The following is a 15,473-nucleotide window of genomic DNA, read 5'->3' on the forward strand; positions in this document are numbered from 1 at the left end:
GATTTCGATTAATTGGTTTTTGTAAAAGATAGATCTTAAAGAGGCAAGGCAAGTTTAGGAATTCATTAAAGTCTTTGTGTACTGAATCAGTAAAAGCAAATCATTTGAACAAGCTCCCCTATCTTTTCTGTACGGTTGATAACAAAGAAGGAGATGATACAAGTGCCTACATGCATGTCTCTAAAATCCTCATATGATGCTCTGGAATGGAGGACTATGAACTTCAGGAAAAAATGTCCAATATATCTTAGTTCCTCTCATAAATGGATATTCATAAGCAAAGGCTCCTGTAGACTGTGTCTTTATTTATTGGAGTCTCTGAAACCCACGGGTCTCAAGACAGTAACTCTTGATGTTTCCTAACATGGGCCTGGGCTAAATATAAACTAAAAGATTCTAAAAGAGGCTTTTAGTGGAGAATCACAATTAGAGTATGTGAAAAACCAACAGGAATAGAAAGTCTTCACAGCTATGAGCTGATCCCAGCATGAGTTGAGATCTAAATAGACAGTTTCTTGCTGCATAAAATTTAAAAGGTTGATTCAGGACCTTGCATTTCTCAAGCCCTTCACAATTCCTGTCAAATGTTATCTAGAAGGAAGTACTTTCAGAGCTCTCCTACAAGCAACAGAAAGGCCCATACTGTTGATGAAATTACTCTATTTTGTAATATCAGTGGGAAACAGTGGGGATTCAGTACTGGGACTCTGGAGTCAGATTGCTGGGTTCTGAGAATCTGGGGTGATTTTCTTTCTATGTCCTTATTTTCTCTTAACCTTTCTCATGGTTAAGAGGGGGATCTTATCTACTTTTAGTTTTATGACTCAAATGGGCACTACCAGTTTATATATCTTTAGGCTGGCTACTATGGCCAGGCAATCAGTCAGAAGATATTGCTTTTACTGACCCAAATTATCCTTATATCTTGGACCTTTCTAATCTTGGAACTATGACAATAGTTTCCTTCCCAATTAGATGTTCTTGTCTCACTAGGGCTGATTTTAAGCCTCTTCCTGTTGATAATTTACCCTAATGTGATTGCCTTAGATATATTAAATATTTAGGTTTTGCTGAAAATAGGGCAAAACAGTGGGAAACTTGCCATGGCTCAAACGGCAGGCTCTGAACATGTCTCACAACTTTTGGAAAAGTCTAAAAGAACCTACAAGCTCTATGTAAACTGTTAACTGTTTACATGACAGTAAACTTTGGGCCAAATCACAAGGGTGAAATTTGCATAACCTGTAGTAGTTTTCTATCACAAAGTTTGCAGACTTTCCATTTGATAGGTACCAGAATTTAACCTGTGAGGGGTGACCAATATTGCTTGTTAGTTGTGGATGAAAAACGGAATGTTAAGTCCAGCTTGTGACATTCCAAAAGGATGTAAAGATACTATCAGTATCATGTATGTGATATTTTCAATTAAATATTTGTGATTTCTGTTCAGGTGGTGCTGAAGAATCAGATGTGATGAACAAGGGATCAGCATTAAAGTGCAAGTTTTGCTTTTCAGGGATAACTGAGGCTGTTCAGCTGGTACTGAAAAATTACTTGTGATTAGGGAATACTGCTATGATTTAGAAGAAATCTCCTTGGAAGTTTTCCTTATGGTCAGCACACAGACTTTGTGGTCTAGTGTTTGCTAATTTCACATCTTCAGCAACTAGCTACACTTGCAATGTTTCTTCCATGTGGTATTAGTTTTAGTGCCATGAAAGCTAATAGAATTGCCAGGAATTTGGGATAACCACCAGTGACAGTAGCAAGTGTTGAGTGGAGCAGGTCATTAGACAAGAATGTTCGTTATGGATGTTATAAACAGAGAAGAAGAGGAGCCCAAGCCATTTGGAACCCAGAAATTCATGAGATGATTTCAGACATGAAGAACTGAAATATTGTCCTATTGTGTTCAGTTGTGATTTTGAATTTGCTTTATTCATACACACACACACACACACACACACACACACACACACACACACACATTCATTCTGCAAATCATTAGCACTTGGAGGGTTTCACAATTGGTAGACATCCCCCCAATGAGGCAGTACCCAAATTTCTGGACTACTTGGAGAGAAATTTCTTATGAATGTAGGAGTCCAAGATCAGCAATATACTCTTGGCCCACAGTCACAATAGCAGAACGGCCTAGAGTTTACCTGCCCCAGTTTTGCGTTTGACCCTCTCTCTACCTGTTTAATCTTGAGTGTATTATTAAACATTGAATATATCCTAACCTTGTGTTATAGGATCATCTGAGGCCAGAAAAGATTACCAGCAATCACATAGTATGCTCATCATCTAACATGTGATCAGAAGACTTGGTAAATTCAGTTTCTTGCATCTTTATAGTGTTTTAATGCTTTAGATAAGAAGTGGTTCTTCTGATAAACCAAGGGTCTTGAGGAGTGGCAACATCAAATATTTTTGAATCAAAACAGAACTACTGGGGACATGGGCCTGAGTCCCTGTAAATTGGGAAAAGATTGTAATATGGACCCACAAAAAAGAATGATGAAGGAAACCAATGGAGGAAATCTTACTATATTTTCCTGCCCCTCATTGAAAAAACAACTGAAAGATGCCTATTCATATAGACTAGAGAATGTGGGTGGGGAATGATAGCTGGGACTCAAGATTTTGTTCTCTTTCTCCTCCATATTATTGCAGATGAGACAAATTGATTTCAAGATTTCTCAAACTCACCACTTGGCCATTTTCTAAAACTAGGGAAGTAGTCAAGGAAAATAAACCTTAGCTTCCTGAAATAGCAGCTTTTTTTTAACCAAAAGACATTGTGAGGAGAAAATAATAGAAAGCTCAGGGATGAGTAACTAAGCATGACCAACATCCAGAGAGCAAGGTCACAGAGACCTTATAGAAAATATGGCAGCTCAAGACCCCATATGTACAACAATGCCAACCAACCAGAGCTTCCAGGGACTAAGTCACTACCCAAAGACTTATATATGGACTGACCCTGGACTCTGACCTCATAGGTAGCAATGAATATCCTAGTAAGAGCACCAGTGGAAGGGGAAGCCCTGGGTCCTGTTAAGACTGAACCCCAGTGAACTAGACTGTTGGGGGAGGGCGGCAATGGGGGGGTGGGGAGGGTTACACCCATAAGGAAGGGGAGGGGGGAGGGGATGTTCTCGGAAACCGGAAAGGAATAACACTCAAATGTATATAAGAAATACTCAAGTTAATAATAATAAAAAAAAAGAAAATATGGCAGCCTGAGCAAACTCTAGTCTATGGGCCATTCTTATCCTTGAGGGAGAAATGTGTTACTCTGGTTTCTCTATGGCTTGTTTATCTCTCTTTCCTAAATATTCAATTATTGTTCTGTGCCAGGGAATCAATTTGCATAACACATAGATCATAAACACTCCTATTAGCAGAGAAGGTAGAGGAATACAAGTAAACTTCCCTTCAGACACAACAGAGTATATGGAAACAAAGTGATTATGATAGGATGCAGAAGACCCATGCAAGCTCAAGTCTGACAAAATTCTATCAAGAGAGGGGAAGTAGGAATAAAATCCTACCATTACCCAAAGAACTATTGGCAATAGATAACTCTTACAACAGAAAATCATCTTTTAAGTTCTATCCTTTGTATGTTAACTACAATCTAGTAGAAGGCCATATATTAATATTATATAGTCAGCACAAATTGGACTTGGTAGGTGTAAAGAAAAAGAACATATGTGTTGGGTGGGTGAATAAACAGATATATCTGTTTATTATATTAGATTGGGGGACAGTTAGTATGATTAAAACATATTATGGGAATTTTCATACAACTAATATAAATGACATGAAAATGAGTGTAAGAATAATTACCACAAAAGGCCTAGATGTGAAATTAGATGTCACTTAATATATTCCTATGTCAGGGCTTCTGGATGATGTAGCACTTTAATAGGAGGAATGAGGAGAACAGATTGTCTATCCAATGTCCAAGACCACAAAATGCTGCACATCAGCAAGGGATACAGTGACAGTTTAGAGTAAGACTAGGGAAATGTGTTAGCTATTAAAAACACTTAACTCCCTTGCAGAGGACCCTTATTTAGTTCACAGCATACATGACAGTTAACAATGGTCTGTAATTCCAGTTACATTCCATTTTCTCCCAAGAGTCTGTTCTTATTTTTTAGTTTTATATGGAATAATATTTTAAATAAAGCAAAGTTTTACAACCTACCTAAATTGTTCTCAATATTATACTTATTTGGCAAATGTCACACTATCACAGTTCCTAAAAGCAGATGGATCACTTGTTATGTCCCCAAACATGTGGCCATATTCTTTGTTCCATGAATTCTTGTCTGTATGATCCTCTTCTATGACAGAAAACAATGTCAGTGTTTGTTGTTGTTGTTTTGAGACAGAATTTCTCCTTGGTGCCCTGACTGTTCAGGAAATTGCTTTGCAGAGCAAAAAGGCCTCAAACTCAGAGATCTGCTTGCCTCTGCCTCCTGAGTGCTGGGGTTATAGGTGTGTGTCACCACTGCATGGCATGCGTCTACTTAAATACCATTGTTATTTTCGTTCGTTGTGCAGAAACATATGCAAGGCCCATGAAGTAAAGGAGAGATCCTCTTCCTAGTTTCTTAGATCCAAACAGGCTGAAGTTCTGAGCCATGACAAAAAGATTTTGACATTTGGCACCAATTTCTATTATACCTTTTAAACAGAGGTTGAAGAGCTAAGATGAGCCATTTGTCTTGCCTAAATACAATAGTACATACTTAAATAAATTAGACAGGTTATTTTAACATCAATGTGTGACAGATAAAGAGAAAGTCAACCAACCAGATACCCCAGAGCTCCCAAGGACTATACCACAAAACAAAGAGTACACACGGAGGGACCCACGGCTCCAGCTGCATATGAATGGGTAGGAGCCCCCTTTTTCCTGTGGAGGCTCAATGACCCAGTGTAGAGAAATGCTAGGCCAGTGAGGCAAGAGTGGGTGGATGTGTCTCAAGCTCCACTCTGTTCATAGTAGTATTATTTATAATAGCCATAACCTGGAAAGAACCCCTTCAGCAGAAGGGATACAGAAAATGTGATACATTTACACAATGGAGTATTACTCAACTAGTAAAAACAATGACTTAATGAAATTCTTAGGAAAATGGATGGAATTAGAAAATATCATCCTGAGTGAAGTAACCCAATTTTAAAAATAACACACATGGTGTGCACTCACTGAGAAGTGGATATTAGCCCCAAATCTCAGAGTAATTGAGTTACAATTCACAGGCCACATGAAGCTCAAGAAGAAAGAAGACCAAACTGTGTGTGCATTAATCCTTCCTAGAAGGGGGAACAAAATACTCAGGGTAGGAAATACAGAGAAAAATTGCAGAACAGAGACTGAATGAAAAACCACCCAGAGACTGCCCCATCTGGCGATCTATCCCATATACAGATATCAAACCCAGATACTATTATAGATACCAAGAAGTACTTGCTTCAGGTGCCTAATATAGTTGTCTCCTGTGAGGCTCTGCCACAGCCTGGCAAATACAAAGGCATTGGACTGAGCATAGGGTTTCCAATGTAGGAATTAGAGAAACGACTGAAAGAGCTAAAAGGGTTTGCAACCCCATAGAAGAACTACAATATCAACCAACCAGACTCCACTAGAGCTCCCAGGGACTAAACCATTAACCAAAGATCACACATGAAATGATCCATGGCTCCAGCCACATATGTATCAGAGGATTGCCTTGTCAGGCATCAATTGGAGGAGAACCCCTTGATAGTATGAAGGCTAGATGTCCCCAATGTAGGGGAATGTCAGGGCAGGCAGGTTGAAGTTGGAGGGTGGGTGGGACAGTATCCTCATTGAAACAGGGGAAGAGGGGGTTTGACAGGGGTTTCTGTAGAGAAAACCAAGAAAGGGGATAATGTTTGAAATGTAAGGCAAAGAACACTATCAATAGGATAAAACGGCAACAATAGATTGGGAAAATACCTTACCAATCCTATGACAAATAGAAAGCTACTATCCATTATATACAAATAACTCAGAGAACCAAAAAAGCCCCTTAAAAAATAAAAATGGAAAAAATAAAAATAAAATAAAATAGAAAAAATAGGGTACAGAACTAAACAATGAATTCTCAACTGAGGAATGTCAGATGGCTGAGAAGCACCTAAAGAAAGTAGATTCTATAAATTACCCTTAAAGGAACTTGGTAGATGTTATTGTACAAGCAACAATTTCACTCTTACCTCAGCTATATCTACATGGATTTTCAAAAATTGTTCTCCTTCTCGTCCATTCTGAAAGTCTCTGATCTTGTGCACAAAATGTAGAAAATAGAGTAGGAATGTTGTATGTTGCATGCCGCTAAGTCTATGCATTACCAAAAAAAATCAGAGAACCAATACATTTTTTCATGGTGATGTCTTCAAAGTTAAAACAGGATAGGAGTAGAAGAAATATCTACTCATGAGCAACAGAAGTATCTTTCCCACAATCCTTTGCATACACATGCCTCTGTGTGTGTGTGTGTGTGTGTGTGTGTGTGTGTGTGTGTGTGTGTGTGTGTGTGTGTGTGTGTGTGTGTGTAAGGTCAGGGACATACAGATTGAATTATCACTGTATGTATTTTTTTTGTCATTATCACATAAGACTCTTTCCCATATAAGTAAATTTAAATGTACAGACATGGATAGTTTAACATTAGTAGATTGAGAAAATATTTTTTAACAAAACCTTGAATAAACAAAATGGTCATTCAGCATTATTAAGGGCAAAACAACTTCAAGATAAAGTTTTTGAAAATGTGTTATGTGTTTTCAGCTTCGGTGTGCTGAACTTCTATTTATTTTTTTACTTTGTGTCTACTGTGTTTTTCTATGTACGTGAAAATTGATACGGAAAATTTTATTTAAATTAGTAAAATAAAATGAATTACATATAATCCATATAAAAAAATGACTTGGTTTCCAACTGTGTACAGTGCTTAGCTGTGCCAATCACCATGAAATAATGCACAAATAGGAGTTTTTCCACTTAGAGGGATACTTTGACACATTAAATAATCATAGGAACCAGAAAACTATCCATAGGTCCATAGCCTGAGTAATTTGTATAGGAGAAGACCAGCATCATTCCATTCCTTTCTCTTTGAGTGCTTCATGTATTAAAGATAGCTTTTGGCGTTGGATTTAGCTCAGTGGTAGAGCGCTTGCCTAGCAAGTGCAAGGCCCTGGGTTGGGTCCCCAGCTCCAAAAAAAAAAAAAAAAAAAAAAAAAAAAAAAAAAAAAAAAAAGAAAAGAAAAGAAAGATAGCTTTTGTACTTTTATTTGACACATGATCTTGCGAATGCACCACAGTACAGGCCAGATCTTAATGGGTAATCTTTCCCAGATGTCACTGGACACTTGTGTCAGTCACCTGTGTGGCCACACGTGCCTGCTACTCATATGGGCCGCACTGATAATTCTTTTTCCTTGTTATAAGGGGTGAAACCTGAGCTTTCCTTGGCCCATACATGAGATATGTGCCAGAGCTAACCTCATTTAGAAAACAAGAGAAAGCTTTGGAATTCAAAAACTCAAATTCTGTCATTAAACACTTCTTTGATTGTTCTGAACAATAACACATAGTATTTTTTAGAAAACTATTTTATTCATGTTTTAAAGTCCTGAATATGAAAAGACTGCTAGTACAAATTTTGTTGGTATGTTTAGATAAAGATTATTGTTACATTTTCTGAGATCGATTTCCTAATCAATAATTCTGATGCTTTCCAATTGGTTATGATTTTGACCTATTTTTCTTTATTTTTGAGGGTATAGAATAATTATAGGCTTTCTCTCTTCTATTTTTTCTCCCTTAGATGCCCCCAATATAATCATCCTTGCTGTCTATAAAATCCGTGGCTTCGTTTTTCATTAGTTTTTGAAATGAATATCTATGTGTGTGTATATAGCTACATATTACCAAATAAAATCTGCACAATCTGTCTAATGTTATTCTTATGTATGTTCTCAGGACTGACCATTTGATTGTGAATAATCAATTATTTGAAAACATTATTTCTCCCACTATCAGCATTCCTTAGTGCTTTGTTGTAAAATGTTGATTCCTTGTGTGCTGTCCCATGTCACCATGTTTAGATCATGTTTGGGAGACGTTCTGGGTGTAGTCCCAACCCTAGTAGAAGTTTCCACATATCGCATTGCCTTGTCTAGCCTCAATAGGAGAGCCTTTGCCGTGTCTTATTGTATTTTGTTTTGTTTTGCTTGGCTATGGTCTCATGGAGGCTTGCTCTTTTGTGAAAAACAAAATGAAAAGGGTGTGAATCTGGGAGAAAAGGAAGCTGGGAGATCTGAGAGGAGTGGGGGGATTTTAGATCGTGGTTAGGTGAGTGGGTACACCAGTTTGAAATCACAAAAACAATAATTATTGTACTATTTTCCCTACATCATTTCCAACATTTCTTGTTGATTCTTCTTTTAATATTTGGAACTCTTCCTGGTGTAAATAGAAATATCAGCATTGATTTAAATTTTATTTACCTAATTTATAAGCATGATCTACAATGTTTGAGAACTTTTTGACATTCATTTTCTTCTTTTGAGAACTCCTTGTTCAGGTCACATGATATTTTTTTTAAATAGAGTATTTGTTTTTATGGCTTGATGGATTGATTATTTGATTGTTTTTTTATTTTAATTTTTGTTTTTCTAAGTCTGGTTTATTAATGATAATCCCCAGTTACATTTATTTTCCTGCAAATAATATGAGTCTCACTTTTCTGTGACTGAATAAAACTGTCTAGGCACACATAGCATATTTTCTTTGCTCAGTAATCTATTAAAGATAACTAGACTGAAGATGGAAATGAGAGTTTAAAATAGAGAAACTGAATCTATTCATAATATATACTATGCCTTGAAACACTTTATGTAAAAGCAGCACTATGTACAATGAACATATGTAATAAAATATTAAGACAAATGTTGATTATTTTTACTATCTTTATATTTTCTCAATATTAATATTATGTCATATAATATAATATGTTATCTCATAATATAATCTATCTCTATATAGCTACATATCTATATTTATATATTTCAGAAAGTTAATCTCTTCCATTCTGTGGGAGTTCTTTTTGTACAGTTAATTATTTCTTTATCTGTGCTTTATGATATTCCATTTGACTTTAAATCCTACGAAAATAGATTCTTTTTTACCAGTTTATTTTGAAGTTTTTTAAAAACAAATTAAAAGATAATCTGAGAAAAAAATTGCATAAATAATGCTCATTAAATAAGTATGGTGATTAAATCAGACAAGTATACGCTCTCTTTTGCAAATCCAGAAGTGAGTTCCGTGGTCCTGAATGTTCTTAGACTTCTGGAGTTGGGAGAGGAATCATGGCAATGAAATCTGCTCTTAATCATGTACATCTACAGTAGCAACCAAATGTCAAATGTTCCTTTTCTTCCCAAGAATTTAATTTTGATCTTAACACTGTGCCTTATTTCTTAAAAAATAGATGCCAGAAATTCAATGGGATTTGGTGGTCTTTCCTTTGTAAGCACAGCAAGTCCCTGTAATAAGACAGGCACAACTGTCTGGTCCAGGCAGGCATGGGTGTGCAAGGATTGTAGATCTACCTTCTGTTTTGACCACTTTTCTGCATAAATCTTCCAATTTGCGACTATTCTTTCGATGCTCTATGTCATCATGCACTCAGAGTGAATGTTGTCTCCAACCTGCGTCTGTCCTTCCAGCATCTACTCTGACTCCATGGCAGACCGTACAAACCGCAATCAACCAGAGACCAGACCACGCCAATGCTGTCGGTTACTAAGTGCCCTATACAGCACCACCAACTCCCAGCAGAAACCACTTTGGCCATGAGGGGTCGGGAGGTAGATTCTTATTTTCCTTTCTGTATTTCTATCATTTAGGTTACTGCCTATGTTTTCTTCTGTCAGTTTCTGTGGTTTAGACCTCACATTTGTTTTAGTCACTAACTATTTTATTGCTGTGAGGAGATACCATGGCCCAGGAAACTATTGTAAGAGAAAGCACTAAGTGGGAGTCTTCTTATAGTTTCAGAGTTCTTGACAACCATGATAGATGAAACATGATAGCATTAAGGAAAATACTGGAATCAGTAGCTATTAGCTAAATACTAATGTATAATCAGAGAGAAGGTTCTTATACCTGTGCTTAGCATGGACTTTAGAAATCTCAGATCCTAAACCCAATGACATACAACTTCCAAAAGGCTACACCTATTCCAAACATGCCACACTTCCTATTCCTTCTAGTCTTTTCAAATAGTTCCATAATTTGGTCACTAAACATTCAAATATACACAGTGCAAAAAGCCCCTCAGGATTCTGGCTTCTGCCTCTATGATGTCCCCATCACAGCTGACTGTAGTCACCTGTGAGTCGCTCCATACATTTAGTTCTTTGATTCATTTGAGGTAATTTTTAGTAAAGATGATATATTAGGGTAAAATATTATTATTCTTTATGTGCACCTTCAATATTTCTGGCACCATTTTGTTGAATATATTTTTGGCAGCTTATGTTTTTGGCATCTTTCTTAAATATCAGATGGTTAAGGTTATGTGTACCCAAATTTGAGTTTTTTGTTTTGGTTTACATGTTAATTTGTGTATCACTACTATATTGGTTTTTATAAGTATGGCTTTGTGATATACTTTATAATATGGAAATGTAATAACTTCCAGCATTTTTATTTTTGTTTAGATTGTTTTAACTATCCAGTATCTTTTTTGCTCCATATGAATCTTCAAATAGCCTTTTCTTCTTATTTCCATGAAGAATGAGATGGGTATTTTCATTGGAATTTTGTTGATTCTGTAAAAAAATCATAAAACAGACATTTTCAAATTCTACACTGCTTTTGTTAACTTTATTTCTATATATTTATTTTCATCGAGGCTACTGTGAATAGCAGTGGTTCCATGAGTTTCTTGTTTATGTATTTATTGGTGTATAGAAAACCTATTGCTTCCTCTCTATATGTGCTCTGGAGTTAGCTCTGTGGCAAAGTTCTCCATATACAAATCTGCCCAGAGAGAGCTGGTCTCACAGGAGTGCTGTCAGCTGTAAGTTTACAGGTAGGACCAACACTTTTTCTCCAATAACTGTCCAAAGAGGGACCTGCAGGAGACCACAGGGCACAAAAACTCAAAGCACCCAGGGATATGATCCTTCAGGTTTCTATCAGTGCCTGAGAGTTAATCCTGTGACACAGCTCTCAAAACTTAAATCCTGCCCGGAGAAAAACTGGTCTCCCAAGAGTGCTGACAAAACTAAGATCATAGGTTCATAGGTTCACAGGAGGCACAACCTTCATTCAGAGACAGCAAGACCAAATAAGAACAGAGAAAACCAGATGGCCAGAGGCAAGCTCAGAAACATAAGTAACAGAAAACAAGACTACTTGGTATCATCAGAACCTAGTTCTCATACTACAGCACGTTCTGGATACTGCAACACACTGAAATAACAAGATTCTGATTTAAAATCACATCTCATGATGATGATAAAGAAATTAAAGAAGGATATAAATAACTCCTCATGAAAAGTAGGAGAACACAGGTAAAAACATAGAAACTTTAAAAAAGGAAACACAAAAATCCTTTAAAGAATTACAGGAAAACACAACCAAGTAGAGAAGGAATTGAAAAAACCACCCAGGATCTAAAAATGGAAATAGAAACAATAAAGGAATCATAAAGGGAGATAAACCTGCAGATACAAAACCTAGGAAAAGGTAAGAAGTCATGGATGCAAGCAACAGCAACAGAATACAAGGTATAGAAGAGAGAATCACATGTACCATAGAAAACTTTGAAACAACAGTCAAGAAAATGCAAAATTCAAAAAGATCCTAATCCAAAACAGCGAATAAATCCAGGGCATGAGAAGATCAAACCTAAAGATAATATGTGTAGAAGAGAGCAAAGATTCCCAACTTAGAGGGCCAGTAAATATCTTGAACAAGATTATAGGTGAAAATGTCCCTAACCTGAAGAAAGAGAAGCCCATGAACATACAAGAAGCTTACAGTACACCAAATAGATTGGACCAGAAAAGAAATTCTTCCCATCATATAATAGTCAAAACAGCAAATGCACAATGCAAAGAATATTAAAAGTAGCATGGGGAAAAGGTCAAGTAACATATAAAGGCAGACCTATCAGAATTATGTCAGACTTCTCACCAGAAACTCTAAAAGCCAGAAGATGGTGGGAAGAATCCAGATGTCACACAGACCCTAACAGAAAACAAATGCCAGCCCATATAGTATAGCCATCAAAAATCTTAGTTAACATAGATGAAGAAACGAGGATAGTCCATGAAAAAGAAAAACACATTAATACAATATCTTTCTACAAAATGCAATCCTACAAAGTGTATTAGATGGAAAACTCCAACATAAGGAGGAAAACTATACACTAGACAAAGCAAAAAAGTAATATTTTAACCAACACAAATGAAGAGATCCACACAAACATAATTTTAACTCTAACAACAAGAATATCAGGAAGCAACAATCACTTTTCCTTAATATCTCTTAAAATTAATGTACTCAATTCCCTAATAAAAAGACATAGATACTAACAGTCAGGATACTTAAGCAATTTCCAGTATTTTGCCATGTACATGAAAGGCACCACAGTGAAAAAGGCAGATACTACCTCAGAGGAAAAGGCTAGAAAAAAGTTTCCAAACAAATGGTCCCAATAAACAAGCTGATGTAGCTATTTTAATATTGAATAAAATCGACTTCCAACCAAAAGTTGTCAAAAAACATAAAGAAGGACACGTGAAATTGTAAAAGAGAAAATCTACCAAGAAGAAATCTTCAAATGCAAGGATACCAACATTCATAAAAGAAACTTTCTTAAAAAGAAAGTATGCATTACATCTCCCAAAATAATAGTGGGAGACTTCAAAAATTGACTCTCATTAATGGACAGAGTATGGAAGCAGAAACTAAACAGAGACACAGTAAAACTAACAAAAGTTATGAACCAAATGGATTTAATAGATATCTATAGAAGATTTCATCTTAAAACAAAAGAATACACCTTCTTCTCAGTACCTCATGGTACATTCTCCAAAACTGACCATATAATCAGTCACAAAACAGGACTCAACAGATATAAGAAGATATCTTGTAATATCCCTTTCATCCTATCAAATCTCCATGAAATCTAGTCTACAAAAACAACAGAGAGTCCACATACAGATGGAAGATGATCAATGCTCTATTCAATGAAAACTTGGTCAAGGAAAAATAGAGAAAGAAATTAAAGAGTTTTTAGAATTTAGTGAAAATGAAGGCACAGCATACCCAAACTTATGGGACACAATGAAAGCAGTGCTAAGAGAAACACTTATAGCTCTGAGTGCCTCCAAAATGAAACTAAGGAGAGCATACACTAGTAGCTTGACAGCACAACTAAAAGCTCTAGAAAAAAAGAAGCAAATACATGCAAGATGAGTAGATGGCAGAAAATAATCAAATTCTGAGGTGAAATCAATGAAGTAGAAACAAAAAGAAATATACAAAGAATCAACAAAAGCAGGAGCTGATTCTTTGAGAATATCAACAAAATAGATAAACCCTTAGCCAGACTAACTAACCAGAGGGCACAGAGAGTGTATCCACATTAACAAAATCAGAAATGAAAAGGGAGACATAACAAGAGAAACTGAGGAAATTAAAAAAAATCATCAGATCCTACTATAAAAGCCTATATTCAACAAAACAGGAAAATCTGGATGAAATGCACAATTTTCTAGACAGAAACCCGGTACCAAAGTTAAATCAGGATCAGATAAACCATCTGAACAATCCATTAAGCCCTGAATTAATAGAAGGAGTCATTACAATTGTCCCAACCAAAAAAAGCCCAAAACTAGTGCAAAATTCAGGCAGACACTTCAAAGAAGACCTAATACCAATACTCTTCAAACTATTCCACAAAATAAAAACAGAAGGAACCGTGCCCAAATTTGTTCTAGGAAGGCACAGTTACTCTTATTCCTAAACCGCACAAAGACCCAAGAAAGAAAGAGAACTTCAGACTAATTTCCCTTATGAATACAGAAACAAAAACATTCAAAAAATTCTCACAAACTGAATCCAAAACACATCAAAAGATCATCCATCATGCTTAAGTAGGCTTTATCACAGGCATGTAGGAAAGGTTTAATCTATTGAAATCCATCAATATAATCCACTATATAATCAAAATCAAAGGGGCAAAAAAAAAAAAAAACCCACATGATCATCTCATTAGATGCTGAGAAAACTTTTGACAAAATTCAACAATGCTTCATGATGAAAGTCTTGGAAAGATCATGAATTCAAGGCTCATAACCTAAACACAGTAAATATACCACACAGTAAACCAGTAGCCAACATCAAACAAAATGTAGAGAAATTTGAAGCAACCATACTAAAATCAGTGACTGCCACATAAAACCAGATACATTGAAACTAATAAAAGAAAAAGGTAGGGAAGACCATCAAACACATGGGCACAGGGCAAATTTTTCTGAACAGAACACCAATGGCTTATGCTCTAGGATCAACAATCAACAAATGGAACCTCTTAAATTTGAAAAGCTTTTTTAAGGGAAGGACACTGTCAATAGGACAAAATAGCAACCAACAGATTGGGAAAACATCTTTACCAATCCTATAATCTGATAGAGGGCTGATATAAATATATACAAAGAACTCAAGAAGTTAGATTCCAGAGAAGAAAATAACCCTATGAAAAATGAACTACAGAGCTATACAAAGAATTCTCAGCTGAAGAACATCAAATGGCGGAGAAGCACTTAAAGAAATGTTCAACATCCTTAGACATCAGGAAAATGCAAATCAAATTACCCTGAGATTCTACCTCTCACCAGTCAGAATGGCTAAATTCAAAAATTCAGGTGGCAGTATTTGCTGGCTAGGATGTGGAGAATATTGAATACTCATCCATTGTTAATGGGATTGCAAGCTCTTACAACCACTATTAAAATCTGTTTGTCAGTTCTTCAGAAAATTGGACATATTAATACCATAGGACCTAGCTATACCACTCCTGGGCATATGCCAAAAATACGTTCCAACATAAAACAAGAGCACATGCTCTACTATGTTTTAGACCAAAACCATAGCATACCCAAGATACAATCCACAGACCACATGAAACTCGAGAAGAAGAATGACCAAAGTGTGCATGCTTTAGTCCTTCTTAAAAGGGGGAACAAAAATATTCATAGGAGGAGATATGGATACAAAGTTTAGAGCCCAGACTGAAGGAATAGCCATTCAGATCCTTCCCCACCTGAGGATCCAGTTATATCTCCAAAACACTGTTTTATTGATGTATGAACCATCCCTGGTTCTCATAATTTTTATG

General features: G+C 36.2%; 1 pseudogene; it reads right to left on the bottom strand.

Annotated features, from left to right (window-relative positions):
- Nucleotides 1-9,089: 9,089 nt before the first annotated feature.
- LOC116889018 lies at nt 9,090-9,801 on the bottom strand (annotated as a pseudogene).
- Between the last annotated feature and the right edge of the window lie 5,672 nt (nt 9,802-15,473).

The sequence above is a fragment of the Rattus rattus genome, chromosome 1 (genome assembly GCF_011064425.1).
Source record: "Rattus rattus isolate New Zealand chromosome 1, Rrattus_CSIRO_v1, whole genome shotgun sequence".
In the NCBI taxonomy this organism is placed as follows: Eukaryota; Metazoa; Chordata; class Mammalia; order Rodentia; family Muridae; genus Rattus; species Rattus rattus.